Here is a 20,840-nt window from a genome sequence, read left to right as displayed (position 1 = left end):
TAGTTGAAAGACTTGGTGATTGAGTACGTTACCTCGCATTGTGGGCTCTTCGCTTGATTGCGTTGAAGTGTCGCTGTGTGGAGAAGTGAGTGGTTGGGGAGCTCTCAACTTAAATAACCCACCGATTATCTATTAAGCTGTGAACGTTTATTCCTGTAACTATGGGTAATAACGGGTCACGCTGTGATAACGTGCAGGATAGGGAGGAAGCAAGCCAGCCAAAAGGATCGGCTGCTTTTATTATGTGCAGGAAGCACGGTGAACTCGCAGTTGTTTACCAAAATAAATGGAGAAAAATGACACAAGGCAGCAAGTTAGAATTTCCCAGTGTTGGTAGCTTCGATCCAGAAATCTTATCGGCAGTAAAAGATGAAATATGCCTACTCTCCAGTCGTAAGGAGAGAGTGAAGCATATAGATATTCTTAAATTGTGGCAGAAGGAAGGACAGGAACAATGGGGAATCAAAGGTCTGGCAGTGCCGGACACAATCAGCCACAATAAAAATGCAACCGTTGCCGCAATAGAATCAACTCCCCCACCCCCATATGTGCCGAAGGGGTTAATGACTCATACGAAAGACATGAGTTATAATGTATCTGTTACTAACTTGTACCCTGTCTTACCCCCTTATAAGGAAACCCGAGAGGAGAACGAGCAGCTGTTGGCACTGGCCGTCTCCCATGCCCTTAACATGCTTGAGGGAAAGGCGCAACCCACTGCTGGGGTCCCAGCACAGGAGGAGGAGACGGCTGATGTCAACAGCATAGTATTAGACACAGGTAAGTACACACAACACAGCACAGAGATAGTTGTTCCTGGGATGTTGTCCAAAGGTGCAGGGGGGATACAGATCCACCCTCTGCACACAGTGGAACCTCCTTGTGGACGGGGAGACGAGGATGAGGTAATGCCTGTAAAGGATAGTGACATACACAATACATGGACACGATTGGAACGTCATTCAATCATCAAAAATTTCCCTGATCCCAGCAAAGATCTGGCAAAGTGTCAGAAATTTGTAAGGGAGCGAGGAAATTCAGATGAGCCCACCAATAAGGATTGGCGATACATGTTGAGAGCTTGCCTCCCTTCACATATAGATGTCCAGAAGTTCATTCGAGACAGTGGTGTGGAGGGCGATAAGATCTTAACTGAACAGGGCAACCAGGAAAATATACGCCTAATAAATATACAATTGGGTGTATATTTACCAGGGACAGTTGAAAATACCCTAGGGTTCACCATCACACAGAAAGATGGTGAGTCCACCAGCGGATATTTCAACCGTGCTTTACAGGCGTTGCCAAAACACTCTGGTATCCACAGCCCCAGGGACAACATACATCTTAAGGGAGGGATTGTCTCTGTGCTGATACAAGGTCCTAGGGAAAATCTGAGAACCAACATAAAAACCATTCACCCCAACTTCAGACAGATGTCAGTACGCACTTTAAAGAAATCTGCTGTTGATCTGGACAAACAACTTATGACAGAAAGACAAAACCAAATGGTATGTTTCAAATGTGGAAACAAAGGACACATAGCCAGACATTGCAGGGTAAGTAACCATAGAAAACATAACACACATGTAAGTAACTGGGAGACACGATGAGGGAAGACAAGTAGGTCTCAACACATAGCCATAGCCCCACCTAGTAGCCAACGCTGCCCTAAGCATGACACACATATGCAAACAGGGAGTAGGACACACATACACCCCACATCCAGGTAACATAAGACAATATCTGAGGGAGGAGCCTCAGATATGGGTAAGTGGAATAGTTTAAATATAAAGTTTTTTTTTTTTGTATCTAACCCGTTAACAACATTCCCTCCTGGTCTAGGTTGTGTCAAGCAATTAGTAGCAGCAATTGGGGTAACAGGAAAAATACAGCATTACCCACTGACGAAACCAGCAGATGTTACAAGCGGGCCTCTGCATACCAAACACTTTTTTGTTGGCTGCAGCGGCCCGACTAACCTCCTGGGTAGAGATTTACTATGTAAAATGGGATGTGTCATCTATTGCACCCCTGATGGGGTATTTCTGGACACTCCTAGAAATCTTACACAAGAAGTGCAAGATATGCTGGACAGTCCTCAGAGGCTAATGTTGTATTCCACTGTTATAGAGTCAAATCCATCTAAGGTAGCTAAAAACTACAGCACAAATACCGAGTTCCCTTTGAACTAAAGATGGGAAGGACACAGGATCAATGGCAACCATAGCTTCAATAGAAACCCTGTTAAAAACAGAAAGTATAGCGCCCCAAAGTACAGAATCACCATTCGAAATCTGAGGTTGAGCTGGAAAAATACCCAGTGAAATAACAAGGTTCCCAAAAGAGAACTTTTAGCTAAATACCCCTAGACACAGCCCGTAGTCACAACCACACTGGGAAACAGAAAGAAAGGGAGGGCTTATGAATCAGAACAGGAGTTGAAAAGGGTAAGAACCAAATAGTTGAGAGCCAATTCCCCCATAGTGCTAAATCCTGGCGTCATCAAAATAAAAGAAAAAAATGTTTCTGTTGAAAATAAATGTACACATTACTGTCATTAATATTTTCTACCCTTTTTGAGTTTTTCTCTCTTTTCTTTTTTTTTTTTTTTCAATTTTTTCTCCTTCCCCTACTCTTTTGTTCCAGAAACCCACAAATCATAGATAAATAGTTCGAAGAATCTGTCGCACTCCCAGCAGAGAAATACCATTGTGAATATGCGGTACCCTGTAAAGCGAGTAGTCACAATATAGATATTTTTCAGTAAATCTTGAACAAAGTCCCAATAACTTTAAGCATTACTCCTAATGTTACCCAGGGCAACCACAGCCACCATCTTGTGAAAAACAGTCCAAGTAATGCACAAAGCATTCCCCTTCTACAAAGAATGAAAAGGGTTGTAAAACGCATTTACATATAAATAGGTGCAATCACAATACCCATGTCTTCACAGACAGATGTGGATAATAAAGAAGGAGAAACAGGCCTGACTACAGCCTTTTGCCATGGGTAAAACTGACACAAGAGACCATGTGATTTAGAATATTAGACCTGCTGAGGGGGCGACAGATATAGTGACGTAAGAAACCTGGTGATGCCAGCCTGACCAATGTCGTACTGCAGTGTGCAATTAAACCCTATTACTTAAGCACTTCATACTTGTCTACACAGTGTAGTTGCCATAGCACTACTGGTAAACAAAACTAAGAATGTGGTGTTGGGGTGTGTTTTAACTGTTTATGCTCCTCATATAGTCTGGACACTCCTAAAATTCTGCCTAAACATGTGAAAAATATTCATCAGCCAAGTTCACTAAATGGGAACTTGCATTGATGTTACCATGTAAAATGGGTAATATTGTAAACCCAGCAACACTCTTACCAGGTGTGCCCGCCAAAGGCACAAAGGGTGGATTGGTGCTGAGGTTGCTGGAATGGTGGAATTTAGTGGGAGCCGAGACGAATATGATTGCATGACATGTTTGAGTCAGACCTTTTGCAGCATGCCCCCAAAGGGTGGTAACAACCCATTGGAAGAGGTAATTCATTTTTTTTTTTCCGTTCTTTCCACAACACCGAGAGGGAAAATTGTACACTGGCTATACTGTAATAGATGGAAAAGGCATAGTAGAGGCTGAACCCATTGGACGTCTCACTCAGCAGCAGCAGTCTCATTAATAGTACTGCGAACTGAGAGAAAAACAGCCAATATTCATGCCGAATCCAAGTATGTTTGTTGGGGTAATACAAAAGATCTTAGGCCCTATGGCGCCTCAGATGTTTTGTTTCAGTAGCTGGCACTCCAGTGGCGCAAGCGTTGTAAGTTTAAAAGATTCTCGACAGTCACACAGCTGCCGGACAGAGTGGCTGTTATCAAGTGTAAAAAAAAACAAAAAAAAAAAAAACACATCTTCAATGAGGATTCAGTGTCACTTGATGATGAACATGCTGGCAAGGCAGCTGGGTGAGCCATGCGCTCTGCGGATAATGTTTGTGTTCCCCCTATAAATGTCAGTATATTCACATAGTAATACAAGATTTGTGTCCCCTGCAGGAGAAGCAGTCTGGAAGCCGAAGGGATGTGGACAGGAATAGAAAGATGGACAAGGTAAACCAGTGACTCTAAGAACATGCCAAACTGTCAGGACAGAGATAGCCCATGGCCTGACGTGTCTTGACAGGGAAGGTATGTGGGAAAAAAAAAAAAAATTAGTCCAAAATTACTGGTGTGCCCACAGACAGGTAAGACGACAGGATCATGCCTTACTTGTCTGGGGGAAACAAACTGCAACGGCTGTTCCCACAGAGCCATCTCCACATCCCTCCTCCAGCAGGATCCTCTGCAGGTAATACAAAATTGGCTTTGTACAGTCCACTCTAGAAGCATTTAAGTTATTTATTTATCTATTTTTTTTATGTATATATATATATGTTGACGTTTGTGTGTATAGATATGGCAGCCCAGAAACACCCTTGAGTATGCAAATATATATAAAAGGTTTAAGTCATGTGTTAACCTTCAGGGACTGATGGTACACCCCATAATCTCTTTTTGTAGTAGTAAAATCACTCTCAGAACTCCACCTCATTGGTCCACATCGAAACATTGCTTGGCGGGCAGCCACAGGTTATGGTAATCCCACAAGGAGATCCTAGACCACAAATGCAAGTGATGTATCCACACCTGGAAAACTGCAGCAAAAGGACTTTGTTGACACCTGTTGTGAACTGTCATAACCATGAACCAGGAGATGTTGTTGTTGTTTCCCCTGCTTTGCCATATACAGGTTGCTTGATAGACCTTTGGAAAGGACCACCCCAGATCTTGTTGACCAGCACTACCTCAATAACAAAGTCGCAGAGAGAGATTCGGGTACGTTCGTCCTACTGCCAAAAGAACTGAAAACCGGAAGGTCCCTACACTCGAGGGCGAAAGAAAGAAATCGCTAAGAGACACCATTTCGGGAGGACTGGAGAGCAGCTAAGGTCAAGCAACCTGTACAAGCTACAAAAAGGGACTGTGACACACCCCACTGGTAACAGGTTGAAAGGATCACTAACAAAATTTTTCCTTTCTCAGTTTTCTCTATTGTTGTGGGTCCTATTCTTGTCTCCCCCCCACTGTCCGTTCTTATCCTCAAAAGCAAGGATACCGCCGCCGCCCTGCTGCCAGGCATTGGACGGACGATACAGAGTTCTGAGAGTGTGTTACCCGTCCCAGCTTAGGTTAAGGTAGAATCTATAAACTTGACACCTTACCCAGGACCGGATGTTTTAATACCATCATACTTAAAAGCATACCAAAAAGAGAGACAACAAAGAGTTCAAGGGTCTGTTGTCACAAACGATACCTACCAAAGGATGCCATATTTGTGAACGTGTATATGTTGTAACCACCCCTGTTTTTATTTTTATCCCTAAATTGTACATTATCCTTCGTGACCCTGAGTAGATTGTTCGATAAATGCGGCCCATCGTTTATCCATGATCCTGGATCGGCCGAGAGCAGATGGTTTACTCCCCTTATATGTTTATTTCATGTATCCCAATTTCTCTGTTTGGATTATGAATTTCTGTATTGTCGTGTGAAATGTTTTGTAATGTAACAGTTTTATATTTACTGTTAAAGGGTGGACTGTGGAAGTCTAGGTACACACACGCCATTTTGTGATAGTATGGCCACCATTTTGGTTCGCAGAGTTGCGCAAATAAAGTTTCCATACCCGAGTATGTGTGACAATGTGGACCAGAAGAGTAGACATACTATCACACATAAATTCATAATAACACACTTACACGAAATGAAATATAGTTAAAAGGTTTAGAACGCCACACATAGCTTAGTTAGCCCTGCACACACCTGTCTATATCGTGTTTAGTACCGTTCCGCTCAGTTCATTATGCGAAGTATTCCGGTCATTGCGAATATGTCGCAATGTACATTGCCCGATAGTTATGGACATAATCCATATTCCAGAGACAGTTTCTGTTGTAAGTAGTTAACAAAGGAAACTAGCTCAAACCGGTTCTTATCCTTGCTGACGCCGAAACCACCAAACAAAGGACTCTTAAAGTTCACTCCCCTGCACCTGGTCAGACCAGGTACAGCGTCTAACCTCCAATCACAGTGGACCGGACATATGATCTCTGACCAATGAGAATGGCCCTTGACCTCCCCCTTCTGACCCTATAAGATAGGCGACCCGGAGCAGGCTCGCTCTCTTCGGCACATCTACTTTCCCTGGACCTTCCTACCGGACTATAGTTCATTCCTGAACGATAGTGAGCTCTGACCGGACTGCGCTTCGCTTACTAGATGACCACGGTAAACGGTTGCATTTTCACGGTATTTATTCTTATAAGTATTGTTGGCTGATTGTGTCTTGTAACTGTATTCTTTCCCCTTAGTAGAGTCTGTTTAGTATTCATTGTTAGTATATTGTATTACCTGTTATACCTGTTTATTCTTATTTCTGTAACCCCCTTTTTGTCCGTTAGGGACTTAAATACAAACCTTTTTATGGAGTTCTAATCTCCTTATTCCTATTCAGTGGTCGTGTCTGTTTATTCGCATAGTAGCGATAAGGTACATTGCGGACTCTGTCCTTTAAGGTATATTTCGCAGATTAGTGACAAAGTACTGCGAAAGGATCTCGTATTAAGGTATTGGTTCTTGGTGCAAAATACACAATAAAAGGTACGCTACGCTGCGCTACGTTTTGTTCGCACGTAGTTAGGTATAAAGGGTAAGCAGGTTACGGACACATTACGTAACCTGCACTTTTCACTCATTGTCTCTCTGGTCATAATCAAATCGTCATTAACAAGGGGAACAATCCTTCTTGCACTCATGCGAAAGCACACCCACCACTCATAGTGAACGCCCATGTGTACGCCCATGTGTACGCCCACTTTTGCTCATTATAATGGTCGCGCCCATGCTAACGCCCACTGCACGCCTACTACCGATGCACTCGTTCGCACGGAGAAATCTCCGCGAAAGTTTGCTTGCGAGTATTTTTTAATGACATTGCACATGCGCAGTGCGCTTGCTGCACATGCGCAATGGGGGTTGCAGGGTGAAACGTGCGAATTCGCATGCGTACGCGCCAATGTGAATAAGGGCCATAGTGTAGTGGAAGAAAGATAGGATATCCAGATGTCTCACAGTCAATGTCTAAGTGGATAGTCAATAGATTGACACTGAAAAATCGACATTGGAAAATGTCAACACAAACAAAATGTTGACATGGCAATGGCTGACACGTGAAAAGGTTGACATGAGTTTTTCACAATTATTGGGGACTTTGCATGCTTTACCATCCACGGGGACTCCGATTGGGAGCAGTGAAGTGTGCCGGGGGCAGTGGATGCAGAGAGAGGCACATGGCCTGAAGCATGGAGAGCAAAGAGAGCCATAAGAGGGTACGCACTACATTATTTAGGGGTACAGGTGCTCAGGTGTCAACACGGACACCAAACAAATGTGAAAAGCTTATGTGGACCTTTTCATGTGTTGACTTTTCCCATGTCATCCTTTTGCTTGTGTTGACCTTTTGTCAAAGTGAACCTAGTGCCTAATCAACGTTCAAAGCATAGAAATAAACTTAGAAACTATTATAAAACACGAGAACATCCCTAAAGCTGCAGGTAGGCGCACACAAAAAAAGTAAAACAGCATCAATATCAAGGCATCAATATACATAGATAGAAACATGGTGTGAACATAAAGTGGGCAAGTCCAGAAGAGGGAATGTTAGGGATGTCAACGACAGGGATACGGTCATTTGTTCTACAGCATGTTGGTCGACACCATTAGGTCGACATGGGGATAGGTCAACATGGTTCTAGGTCGACATGGGTTTAGGTTGACAGGTCATTAGGTTGACAAAAGCATTAGGTCGACAGTCAAAAGGTCGACATGGTGGTTTTTCACAGTTTGAGCAGACATGTGCCGACAGGCGGTATTTCATGCCCTACCATCCACTAGGGCGTGGTGAGAGAATAAAATAGTGTGCCTGAAACATGGCGAGTGAAGCGAGAGATGCGATGCACTTGAAACTGTGTCCATGCTGACTGTGTCAACATTAGAGTAAAAAAAACAGTGAAAAACCCCATGTCGACCTAGACACTGTCGACCTAATGCTTGTGTCAACCTAATGACCCGTCGACCTAAACCCATGTCGAAATAGACCCATGTCGACCTTGACCCATGTCGACCTAGTTACCTGTGTAGCTAAAACTGCCTGGTAGCGTATTTCAGTTCAGTCTAGGTTTTCTCTGTTGTACAACTTCTCACCTGTTGCATCTAAGCTACTCCTACAGTACAGCAGCGTGTAATGTCTGCCCCTTGCAGCTAAATCTAAATATTACTGCATTCTGCTATGTCTCATGCATGCAACCTCCTACACCACCTTATCTGGGTTTAGACCTGCTACTGATTTTTCAAGTTCTACAGCTGTCATTACAGACACACATATCCATAGAGTTTACCAGGTCTGTCTATACTGTATTTACGGGATGCAGTTACAATCCCGGCGGTCGGGATCCCGGCGTTCAGAATCCCGACGCCGGAATCCCGACCGCCGAAATGCCGACACATTCTCCCTCCGTGGGTCTCCTGGAGGGAGAATAAATTAGTGTGCCGAGCAAAGCGAGGCACCGGGCCCGCTGCGTGGCGAGCGCAGTGAGCCCGCAAGGGGGGCGATCCACGTCCCCCCCTTGTCGGCATTTCGGCTGTCGGGATTCTGAACGCCGGGATCCCGACAGCCGGGATTCAATACTGAATCCGTATTTACAAACAGCAAAATATCCAAGACTTCAGTTTGTACCAGTCCTGCCCGTGGTCCCAGTCCTGTGTCATCTCAACATAGGCCCATGAAGCATCTACAGAGATGAATTGTGGCCAACATGAATCAATGACCTCCCAATACTATCCTATGGCTCCCTGTCTGAATTCAGAGTACACACATGTGGGACCATGGAACCCCAACATGAATCAGTGGCAGACCCTATTTTTCTGTGTGGATTGCAAGGTGCTGTTCTAGGTCCTCATGGATTACAAACACACAAACCCACCTCATGCTCATTTATTGCCCCTTGACAACTCATTAATGCCGCATCCACCCTATTCTCCACTAACCTCTAGATTATCTAGCTTCCCCCCCTCTATCACCTATCCCCTGTCACTTGTGATGCTTCCCTGTTCACCCGTCATCTCCTATTTACCCTCAGAGCTGTCCTGTTCACTGGACCAGGGATTTTTGCACCTGCCCACTCTAATGGTGCATACACACGGGGGCAATTATAGCAAATATCGCTGGAAATATGGTCGCTGAGCGACCATATTGCCAGTGATTGGAGTGTGCACCAGCGATAAATCGCCGGGTGCGCGCTCCCGTTTTCAGCCCCTGAATGGTCGCTGGTCGGAGGAGCATGCTACTCCAACCAGCGACTTCCACCGCCTCTTCTCCCGGCAGTGTGACATTTTCATCTGTGACCATCTCTTGTTGCAGAAGAAAACGGGACACTGAGCAATATGATTGCTGAGCAATATATTGCTAGCGATCATATTGCCCCGTGTATACGCACCTTAAGCTATTCAGGAACTGAAACACAGCCCACCCTGTACTGTTGCCTCCAGTTGGACTCACCTCCACCTATTAGAGAGAAGACACCCAGTCTAACCTGAAACATCACAGAAGGGGACCTGACATCTTGTACAAGGATCTGTAAAACAAAGAACTGTACTTTATGACAGAGGCAGAGCATACTGTCAGGCTATTGACAGCTGCTCAGAGGATAAACAGAACAGAAGGTAAGTATATGGGAGCACTTGAGACCATAGATTAGTTGTGATATTAGTAGTTTTCAAACTTATATTTGATGACATTTCTTATTTGTTTTTCCCTTTCTACAGTATACAGTATGTACATTTCTATTAGTTATATGAGGGTTCTTATTAGAGACATTGAATTACTCAGAGAACCTGCTCAAAGAAAGTCTAACCTTGGAACAAATAGTTGACATGCAAATGTGGGCACAGCAGTGAATGAGGATTACAGATGACAGTGTACACGGTCTCTAGGTTCAGTCGACAGGGTTCGGTCGACAGGGTCATTAGGTCGACACAAGCATTAGGCTGAAATGGGCTGGGTCGACATTCAAAATGTCAAAATGGAATTTTCACTTTTTTTTGAGCCGACGTGCCAACAGGCGGTATTTCACGCACTACCATCCACTAGGGCGTGACGGAAGAATAAAATAGCGTGCCAAGCGTAGCAAGCCACTGTGCCAGAAGCATGGCGAGCGTAGCGAGCAGTGCGAGGGGACGCAGTGCACTTTTTTAGTGTCCATGTCGACTGTGTCAATATTCAGGATTAAAAAAAGTGGAAAAACCTTTTGACTGTTGACCTTGCCCATGTTGATCTAATGCTTGTGTCAACCTAATGACCCTGTAGACCAGGGGTGGCCAAACCAGTCCTCGAGATCTACCAACGGTCCACATTTTCCAGGTTACCTAGCTGCTGCACAGCCGTAGTCATTACTAACTGTCACATTTTAAAACATGCTGCATTCATTCCTACTATAGATCCACAGGTTGCCTGGAAAACATGCACCAATGGTAGATCTTGAGGACAGGTTTGGCCACCCCTGCTGTAGACCTAACCCCATGTCAACCTTCAGACATGTTGACCTTGATGCTGTCGACCTTCAGTGGTCGACCTAATACATGTCGACCCTATGACCCATACCCGCTGACAGACCAGACAGAAGAATGAATAGATAACCATCACAACATTAGTGCCATCTCTTTAGTTTCAGAACCACTTCTTAAACTAAATAAAACGTTTCTGGCTTTCACCTAAAATAACTCTGCTTACCATCTTTATTTGTTATCTTAGTGTAAATGTGAGAAGGCACTGGGAATGGGATTCTATTATGTGGTAGTATTTTATTTTTCACTTTTCGTCTGATCCAAGAGTTCCTGCACTGCCTGTCTTTCTTCAGATTAGCTCCTACACATGGGATGGAGAAGAGGTATAATAAACCCATTATCCCTTTAGAATGTAAAATCTCAGTACCCTATCTCCTCATGTACTTTTTCTCTCTCTAAGTATATGTGCTGTATGTACTGGGTAAACCCGCTCGAAGCAAGAGCTTCGAAAGCTAATCTGCTAACTTCTGTGTTTGTGCATGTGTGAGAAAGAGGTGTAGTTTCGCTCTCTACCAGCAGATGGCAGTGTTTCAGAGACTCACGGACACTAGACACACACACACACATATATATATATATATATATATATATATATATATATATATATATATAGATAGATAGATAGATAGATAGATAGATAATGTATAAAAACTTTCTCCTTACTCCTTTCAACAGGACCTAGGGTTACTAGGTCTCTGTCACCATAATAACTATTGCAGTGTCCCTGGTGCAGATTTCTTCATTTACCATGTACTTGTGCTAAATTGCCTTGTACTTGAAAAGTCATTGTTATCTTGTTTTTGCTCATGACTCACACCGTACACACGGGGGAGATATATTGCTCAGCCATATATTGCTGAGCAATATATTGCTCACTTTCTCCTTTTCATCAGCGACCAGAGATGGTCGCTGATGAAAAAAAAACTGCCGGGGGAGCCCGGCAGTGGAAATCAGCTGGTTGCAGGAGCATGTTCCTGCGACCAGCAATCACTACAGGGGTAAAAACAGGAGCGCGCACCTGGCGATATATTGCCGGTGCACACTCCCATCGTGGGCAATATCGTCGCTTAGCGACCATATTTCCCGCGATATTATACAAAATCGCCCCCGTGTGTACGTACCTTAAAGCCCCATACACACGGGGGAGATATATTGCTCAGCAATATATTGCTAGCAATACATTGCTGATCAATATATTGCCCAGTTTCTCCTTTTCATCAGCGACCAGAGATGGTCGCTGATGAAAGGGAACCTCTGCCGGCGGTACCGCAGAGGTAATCAGCTGGTCACAGAAGCAAGCTCCTGCGACCAGCAATTGGAATGGGGCTGAAAACGGGAGCGTGCACCCAGCGATTTATCGCCGGGGCACACTTCCATCACTGGCAGTATAATCGCCTGCGACCATATTCCCAGCGATTTCAGCCCCTAACGCCCCCGTGTGTACACAGCTTTAGCCGCTGTGGATCCTTTGTGGCACCCTATAAATAAACAATATTAATAATGATTATGGCAAACTAAAGGGAAACTGCATTTAAAAGACTGTTTACTGTCTTGACTACACTTCTGAACATTCTAATCCATTTCTGGGGGCAAATATAATACCTGTACCCAGATTGCAGTGACAACAACTAAAGGGCTCCATACATTTAGGCTGGGTCATGTTGCCGTTTAATAATTACAATGGTACTTGTGTATTATCACGGCTCCCACGATTTCCATCTTATGGGATCTTATACAATTTAAAATTGTATATGGCATACAATGGCATACGATGAGATGAGATGAGATTTTAAATTGTATAAGCACACTAATGGGTGCTTTCAAGGTCAATTGGCCCCCCTATAAGATTTTTAATTGTATAAGCACCCTAATGGGTGCTTACAATGTTAAATGCACCCCCACTATCAACGCCAACCCGAAGCGTGGCGAGCGCAGCGAGCCCGCGAGGGGCGGCGGTACGCGTCCTCCGACCTTTTCATACCCCCACTATCCATGTCGGCGTGGAGTTGATTTTATATAGTGTGGCAAGCGCAGCGAGCCACCGAGCCCGAAGCGTGGCGAGCGCAGCGAGCCCCGCGAGGGGACGCGTAATACTTTACATGTATTACGCGTCCGCTCGCCACGCTTCGGGCTCGGTGGCTCGCTGCGCTCGCCACACTATATAAAATCAACTCCACGCCGACATGGATAGTGGGGGTATGAAAAGGTCGGAGGACGCGTACCGCCGCCCCTCGCGGGCTCGCTGCGCTCGCCATGCTTTGGGTTGGCGTTGATAGTAGGGGTGGCATGGGGGTGCATTTAACATTGTAAGCACCCATTAGGGTGCTTATACAATTAAAAATCTTATAGGGGGGCCAATTGACCTTGAAAGCACCCATTAGTGTGCTTATACAATTTAAAATCTCATCTCATCTCATTGTATGCCATATACAATGGTATACAATTTTAAATTGTATAAGATCGGGTCCCATCGCAGCACAGCTCATCTCATTGCATACATCTTAAGCCTTATGGTATGCAATAAGATGGGATGAGATGGGAGCCGTGATAGTACACAAGTACCATTACAATTAATTGAATTTCAATATATTATAATAATATTAATAAATTACAAAATTACCCAAGTTCCAAGTTTGAAACTAAGGTGCCAAGTAATGGTGAGAAAGTGCTGGAAATCTGTTAATTTATTAATACATTCCCTTTAATATTTTATTATGATTGCAATTTAATGTCTATGCATACTTATGATGCCAGTCTCAAAATGGATATGTAAGATGTGACACTGCTGTGTGTTACTGTGGACTGGCCTCTCTGCACCTGGTCACTATTGGAAGGAGAGAATTGCTGCACTGTGCACCGGGAACCATGAAGCCAGTCAGAAATGCTGCTGTTTACACAGTTGGCTGGCAAATCCCAGGGATTTCCTTGCACTTCTATTGGCAACACCTGGGGTTTAACTCTAGGAACAAAATCCCCTGTGAAGTATTTACTCCTAGAATTAAAATAACAATGTTATTGCAACCTTAGAACTGTTGCTGTTAAAACACTGTACCAAATATCAACGTACACTGAAGTCACGAAAAGACAGGCATCAGCCAAGGGACATCTGCTGCAGCCTTTTTCCACATTTGAATGATGGCTCATGGTTCATGGTATAGAAATGCTTGCTTTAGTTTGAATGAAATAACCACTGGCTTATTATACTGTATGTGAGTTTTTTTTAAATTGTAAATAAAAAATTATGTTTTAACTGAAAAAAGAATTACTTCAAATACATATAAAAAAACATTCTTAAAAAAAAAAAACCTTTTGGGTAGAATAAAACAAATTTTATTTGTATAGCGCTCTTCCTCCCATAGAACTTACGCTTTTGATCTTAAACTTGTTTCTCTCATGGTGCGGGTGTTGTTTTTTTTTATTTTTTTATCAGGTTTTATTGTATCTTTTTCCAAAGAAAACAAAAAACAAACTAACAACCTATGAAATACATTATACAAATAAAGTCACATTTCCTGAAAAGGGCAGTAAAGATGAATAACAATAATTACAACTGTCGGTGCGTGTCCATTATACAAAGTTACGAGGATGCCGTAATAGCATACAATATAACCTTAATCAATTTATTATACAAATATATTGATAAAACACATATGAAAGCAGATGGCAAAATTTGGAAGGCGAAAAAATTACATGTGATAATACTTGGTGGACATATATTAAGTAGGTAGAATTCATTTGCTAAAATAAATTAAATTAATATAAGTAAGGCAGAGCATACATGTGGGCGGCTGGGCAAACACTAAGGAGGGGGGAGTTAAAAGATGAAAGGGCAGCATCTAGCAATTAAAATGCATCAAGTATTCTGAGAAAGAGAAAGTTGTGAATCCTGCCAGAGAGCCCATACCTTGTCATATTTTTGGGCATTTACGTTTGGCATACATAAAAGTTTCATGTTAAATGGTGATGTTAACTAATATAACCCAAGATAAATGGGAATGGGGTTTGGCACCCATCCAAGAACGTGCCACACACACGGCTAATGTAAGTAAGTTGTTAACATACAAACGTAAATATGAGAGACTCCTCCAATTCTAAGCCAAAAATACAAAATGTTTTTGCACGGCTAACATTGCCCCTACTGTTCTATACAGGTACAAAGTATCATGCAGGGGTAGCAACCCAAGTACCAATTAGTGGTAGCCACTCCCCTAATATTTTGTGGCCGTGCCTCCACCAGCATTGAATTTCCATGTAAGCCAGTTATGCCCCTTTCACATCGCAAAATGCAGGGTCGCACCAAGACTTTAAAACAGTTCAGTCCCGGTGCAACCTTGCATTTTGCTTCCTCTGCCTCCCTTCAGCAAACTGGCAATATTGGAGATTCGCTGACATCATGCAGGGGTGGGGTGGTGCAGCATCAGGGACGGAGAGGAGGCAGCTCTTGGAGCCGACAGTGCTCCAAGCACTGCCTCCTCCATCAGTGTGAATGGGAACCAGATTGCTCAACCTGATTAACCCATTCACACTGCACAGCAACCCGTCAATGAATTGGTAAGAACCCTGCATTTTTACCGGTTCGTTGCCAGGGTGCTGGACACGGCAAACCCTTTCAGATTGCACAAATTACCAGGTTGAACCAGCATAAACCCGGTAATTAGGTGCGATCTGAAAGAGGTACTATGCACACTCAAAGTTTCACAAGACCCTGCAGGTTGATATCTCCATACTCTATTTATTAAGTATCGTCATGCTCTCTGTAGTTTATGTAAAGCTTTTCTGTACTTCATTGTTCCTGTACTGTATTATATTCTGTTAAGCGTCTTGAGTCATACTGGAGAAAGAGTGCAAATTATTATTAACATGCTTCTAGAAAAACTATGACTTTGCCACAGAGTTAATTTTTTTTAATCAGTGGCATAGGATTACTGTGTATCACAATGAAGGCCACCATCTGTATGATTTCGTATTCAAAACCAATTAAAAATAAAGTATATTCCTTATACAGTACGGATGGTGTAATGGTTACCATTACTGCCTCACCGTGCTGAGGTCATGGGTTTGATTCCCACCATGGCTCTAACTGTGCGGAGTTTGTATATTCTCCCCGTTCTTGCGTGGGTTTCCTCAAGGTACTCCGGTTTCCTCCCACATCGCAAAAATATACTGGTAGGTTAATTGGCTCTCAACAAAAATGAATCCTAGAATGTCTGTGTGTGCGTGTACATGTGGTAGGGAATATAGAGTGTAAGATCCACTGGGGCAGGGACTGATGTGAGTGTTCAAATATTCTCTGTAAAGCGCTGCAGAATATGTGTGCGCTATATAAGAAAATGTTAATAAATAAATAGAGAAGTGAGGGCTGATGGTGGAGATGATAATCATCATCTAAATATTTATGGTCACGTTATTATTATTACTACCAGTTATTTATATAGCGCACACATATTCCGCAGCACCACACACACATGCATTTTTTTTGTTGGGATGAAACCCATACAACCATGGGTATAATATACAATGCAACCACACACCACCATCTGTGCTGCCATATTGTGAGTAGAGCAGGAGGCCACAGAGCAACAGATTGAGCTGGAATGAGCAGCATAGTGGGGAGGGGGGGGGGGGACAGGACGGGATGTGTAAAGTGGAAGCGGACAGAGTAGCAGAGGCGGGGGGGGGATGGTGCAGTACATAACACCAGTTAGAGGGCGAGATGTTCTAACATCCACTGCCCATTTTCGCTGGCCACCGCATTCTTAATAATCACATATGCTCTATATGCGATTATTAAACGCAAGGGACAGCTTTTGCGATAAGACCTGTCCTTTGCGATGCGGCGCCGGCGCTGGACTTCCGGGTCTGAGACCCGGGAGTCAGTCTGCGCATGAGCAGAGTGACGGGGACGGCGGGAGGCATGCTGGGAGGGATCCGCGACGGATCCCTCACAGTAACACTGCGGTAAGAAGCCCATAGGCTTCAACAGGGAATTCCCCCCGCAGCGCTGCCACTGCAGAGGGCCATTGGAGCATACAGAAATGCGGTAAAAACCCCGATAACCCCGATTTAGAGAATCTCCCCCCAGAGTGAGATGCAGGATGGGTAGCGTGGAAATGGACAGAGTAGCAGAGAGGGGGTGGAGATGGAGCAGGACTGAGCAGCAGTGAGAGTGGGAGTTATTGAGGATGGGTAGAGCAGGGGGCTTTAGTTACTAGATTCAAATAATTATCTGCAACAAGCATTTTAACATCACTAATGTCAGGTAGGTGACGTAGTAGTTAAAGCACAAGTTTACAAGTCCCTCCTGTTCATTCAGAGTTCCTACAGCTGTAGTTGTGATTAGACACTTTCTGGCAGAGAATGCTTTTAACAAGACAAGAAAGGCAGGTGTTAGGTTCACTTATTACAAATTGTCTTTTTGGTTTATTATATATAATGAAATAGGAAATGTTGTCACAAGTAGATCACATGTTAATGCAATTTGCACATTAGAGGAAAATCTGTGTTCCAAGCATTGTGGGGATATGTGCAGTATAGTAAATTGGGCCAAAAAGGTTATATCAATTAAATGCATTACTCGGTTTTAATGATGTGTAATTACAGCATAAGGAAGCTCAATAGGTGTTAAAAAGATCATTACATTTAGAGCACAGCTATTGCAAATCCATCGAAATGAGCCTTTAAAGAAATGTTTACCTTTACCTTAATTATATTAAACACAAAAGGTTATTTTTGTCTTCCATCAGTGGAGGAGACGGGGAGGATGATAGCAGGAGTGGATGGGGCAAGGCCTCCGTTAATGATAAATGTCTCTGGCTGCTATACAGTAGGTTATTGAAATAAAAGGAGAGAAACCATAGCATAAAAAAAGAATCTACAGGTGAAAAATTTCTCAACATTAGCAACTCATTTCATATAAACTACATTCTAACATAACTTAAAATGAAAGAAGAAAATGGTTCCTTTAAAAATACATTTTATGCGGGGAAGAATCATGGAAACACTTGTGATTGCAGCTGTACGAGTTAAATGAAATCTGTTATAACCCTTTCACACCGCACAAATAACCTGGGATGTTGCCAGGGTCTATGTGCGATATGAAAGCGCCATTTGGAAAAACCTGGGTTAAAAGAATGGTTTTATCCAGGTCCTGTTTACATTATGGGGGAGGCAGCGCTAGCTACAAGAGCTGCCTCCTCCCCCACGAAGGGAAGCCCATAGGCTTCTATGGGGTTATGCCATCTAGAACGGACGTAACCCAGTGTGGCGAAGCCCCAACGGTGGGGCTTTGCTGCATATGAAAATGCGTTCAAGACTCAGAAAACTGTGTTTTCTGCATTTTTTGTTTGTTGCATTTGTTTTTGACTTACACGCTTTTGTGGAATTAGCTTAAATTGGATTATTTATTTTACACTTGTATGCATATTTCTCTGTAATTTGTGATGTTCTCATGGGCCTCATTCAAAACTACTGCACATAATACAGAAATAATAAAGCAAAAATTAACCCGTACAGACAAAAAAAAAAAAAACCCACAAAGGCTGTTATTCTGGTTCAATCGCAAAAGCAAATTCCTTCTCATATGTGCACTGCAGGTGGGTAAGATGTAACTTGTGCAAAGAGAATTAGACTGGGTGAGTTATTTTGTTTCTGTGCAGGGTAAATACTGCCTGCTTCATTTTTACACTGCAATATAGATTTCACTTTGAAGTATAACCCCACCCAAGTCTAATTCTCTCTGCACAAGTTACATCTGCCCCACCTGCAGTGCACATGGTTTTGTCCATTTGAGAAGTAATTTGCCTTTGCAAGTGAAACAGAAAAAGGGCCAATGAGATCACAGTTAGCCTATTGCAGGAATGCTGCAGGCATTTTAGGTAGCAACTGCCATGGGTTATATAGTCCATGCCAACAAGGTGCCAGGCGAGGTAGTCATTTTGGGAACACTGCGTAGGATTACAGTGGGTGAAAAAAATAACGGTACTTGTTTCCTAGCACGGCGCCCAGATTTCCTACGTACGGCACCGTAGGGAAATCGCATCGGCCATTATAACCGCATGTGATGCAATGCGATTTTTTCATGTAATTTTTTCTATGCTCATTGTACCCACATTAGGTATACAATAATATGATTGTATGTTCCCAAAATAGGTTTAACGCACCCCCCCCCCCAAAGCGTGGCGAGCCCCACGAGGGGTGGCGGAACACAGCCAACCTCCGACCCTTTCATTCCCCCACTATCCATGTCGGTGTGGAGTTGATTTTATATAGTGTGGCGAGCCCCGCGAGGGGACGTGGATTACTTTACATGTATTCCGCGTCCCCTCGCGGGGCTCGCCACACTATATAAAATCAACTCCACGCCGATGTGGATAGTGGGGGAATGAAAAGGTCGGAGGATGCGTTCCCCATGCGCTCGCCACGCTCCAGGGTGGCGTGGATAGTGGGTGGGTGCGTTAAACCTATTTTGGGGACATAAAATCATATTATTGTATACCTAATGTCATGGCATCGCACACCCTATAAAATCATATGCGATTTTGCAGTAGATGCGATGGCCCGGGGCAGAGAGAGCAGTGAATAAATTACATAGGAAAATCACATCGCAATTCGCATGGCCCTAAAATGGCCCATGCGATGAGATTTTTCTACGCAGAATAGCCCATTAAGCAAATTGCTTAGTGGGCGCCGTTCTAGCAAACAAGTACCGAAACACCACAACATGGAGTAATTGCAGCATAGATTCCCAACAAAACTGTCAGGTCTACGTATTCTTTATCCTATCCACAAGTGTACCAAATGAAGTATCCATGTTGGGCACAGTACGAAAGTTAAGGCCCCCATACACTAGCCGATTTTGGTCAGATTTCAGCCAGATCAGTCGGATCTGGCCGAAATCGGACCAAAATCGGCTAGTTTTGATGTCCCCTCAGATCCGATGCGCGGTCCCGTGCGCATCGGATCTGCGTCGGGTGGTCGGACCTGCTGCACGTCCGACCACCCGACTTGGGACCTAGTGGGGCGGCGAGGCGGTAGAGGGAGCAGGGGGGGCTGGGGACGCTGCGGGGGACACAGGCGGCATAGAGCCGGGCAGGGGGAGCCGGCGGGAGCTGTCAGTATTGAATAAAAAAAAAAAGCCCATACAATGCATGGGCGGCCTGTGATTGGCTGAGAGCGCTCAGCCAGTCACAGGCTGCCCATTCATTGTATAGGCTTTTTTTTTCTAGCACTGACAGCTCCCGCCGGCTCCCCCTGCCCGGCTCTATGCCGCCTGTGTCCCCCGCAGCGTCCCCAGCCCCCCCTGCTCCCTCTACCGCCTCGCCGCACAGACGCTTTCCCCCGCAGCGTCCCCAGCAGCGGGGGACACAGACGTGTCCCCCGCAGCATCCCCAGCCCCCCTGCTCCCACCAGCTCCCACCTCTGTAGCCCCCCCCCCGCCCCTGCTCCCCGGGTTTTTTACATGTGATAAATCGAGACGATTTATCACATGTAAAAAATGGCACATCAAGTGCCAATCTAATCAAGCTCCCCCGGGGAGCAGCCGGGGAAGCTCAGGGGGAAGTCGGGGGCGACTTGTCCTAAGGACAAGTCGCCCTAGTGTATGGGGGCCTTTACACTGTGGAAGGTGATCCACATAAGGGCCCAATGCCCGTTTCCTTCAGTGCCTTAAGTATTGAAAAGCTTTTCTGTACTGTATTACATTCATTCTGTTAAGCGCCTTGAGTCCTAATGGAGAAAGAGCGCTATATAAATAAATTTATTATTATTAATGCACATTTGGAAAAACAGACAATGTAATAGGATATACCCTGTTCCAAAAGTTCCACATGAAGCACCTCCTGTCTGCAGAGGAACCATCTGTATAGATCATATAAATGTTTCTGCAGTTTTATAAGTAGACACAACAAAAACCACTAGATTTTAGTGATGAATTGGGCGCTAGTTTGAAAATAACAGAATAACTATAGATGAGAAAAAAAAAAGTTTTGAAAATGTAAATTTGTAATTCAGCTGCAGTCCTCCTATGTGTACCAGTGCAGGTACCCTACAACTGTATCACCTGTTTTACTGCATAATTTTTTTATTGCATGATTTTTTTCATTATATATATATATATATATATA

Source organism: Crinia signifera, chromosome 9 (genome assembly GCF_055691185.1).
Source record: "Crinia signifera chromosome 9, ASM5569118v1, whole genome shotgun sequence".
Classification (NCBI taxonomy): domain Eukaryota; kingdom Metazoa; phylum Chordata; class Amphibia; order Anura; family Myobatrachidae; genus Crinia; species Crinia signifera.
The sequence above is the reverse complement of the archived record's forward strand: the minus strand, read 5'-3'. Positions refer to the sequence as shown.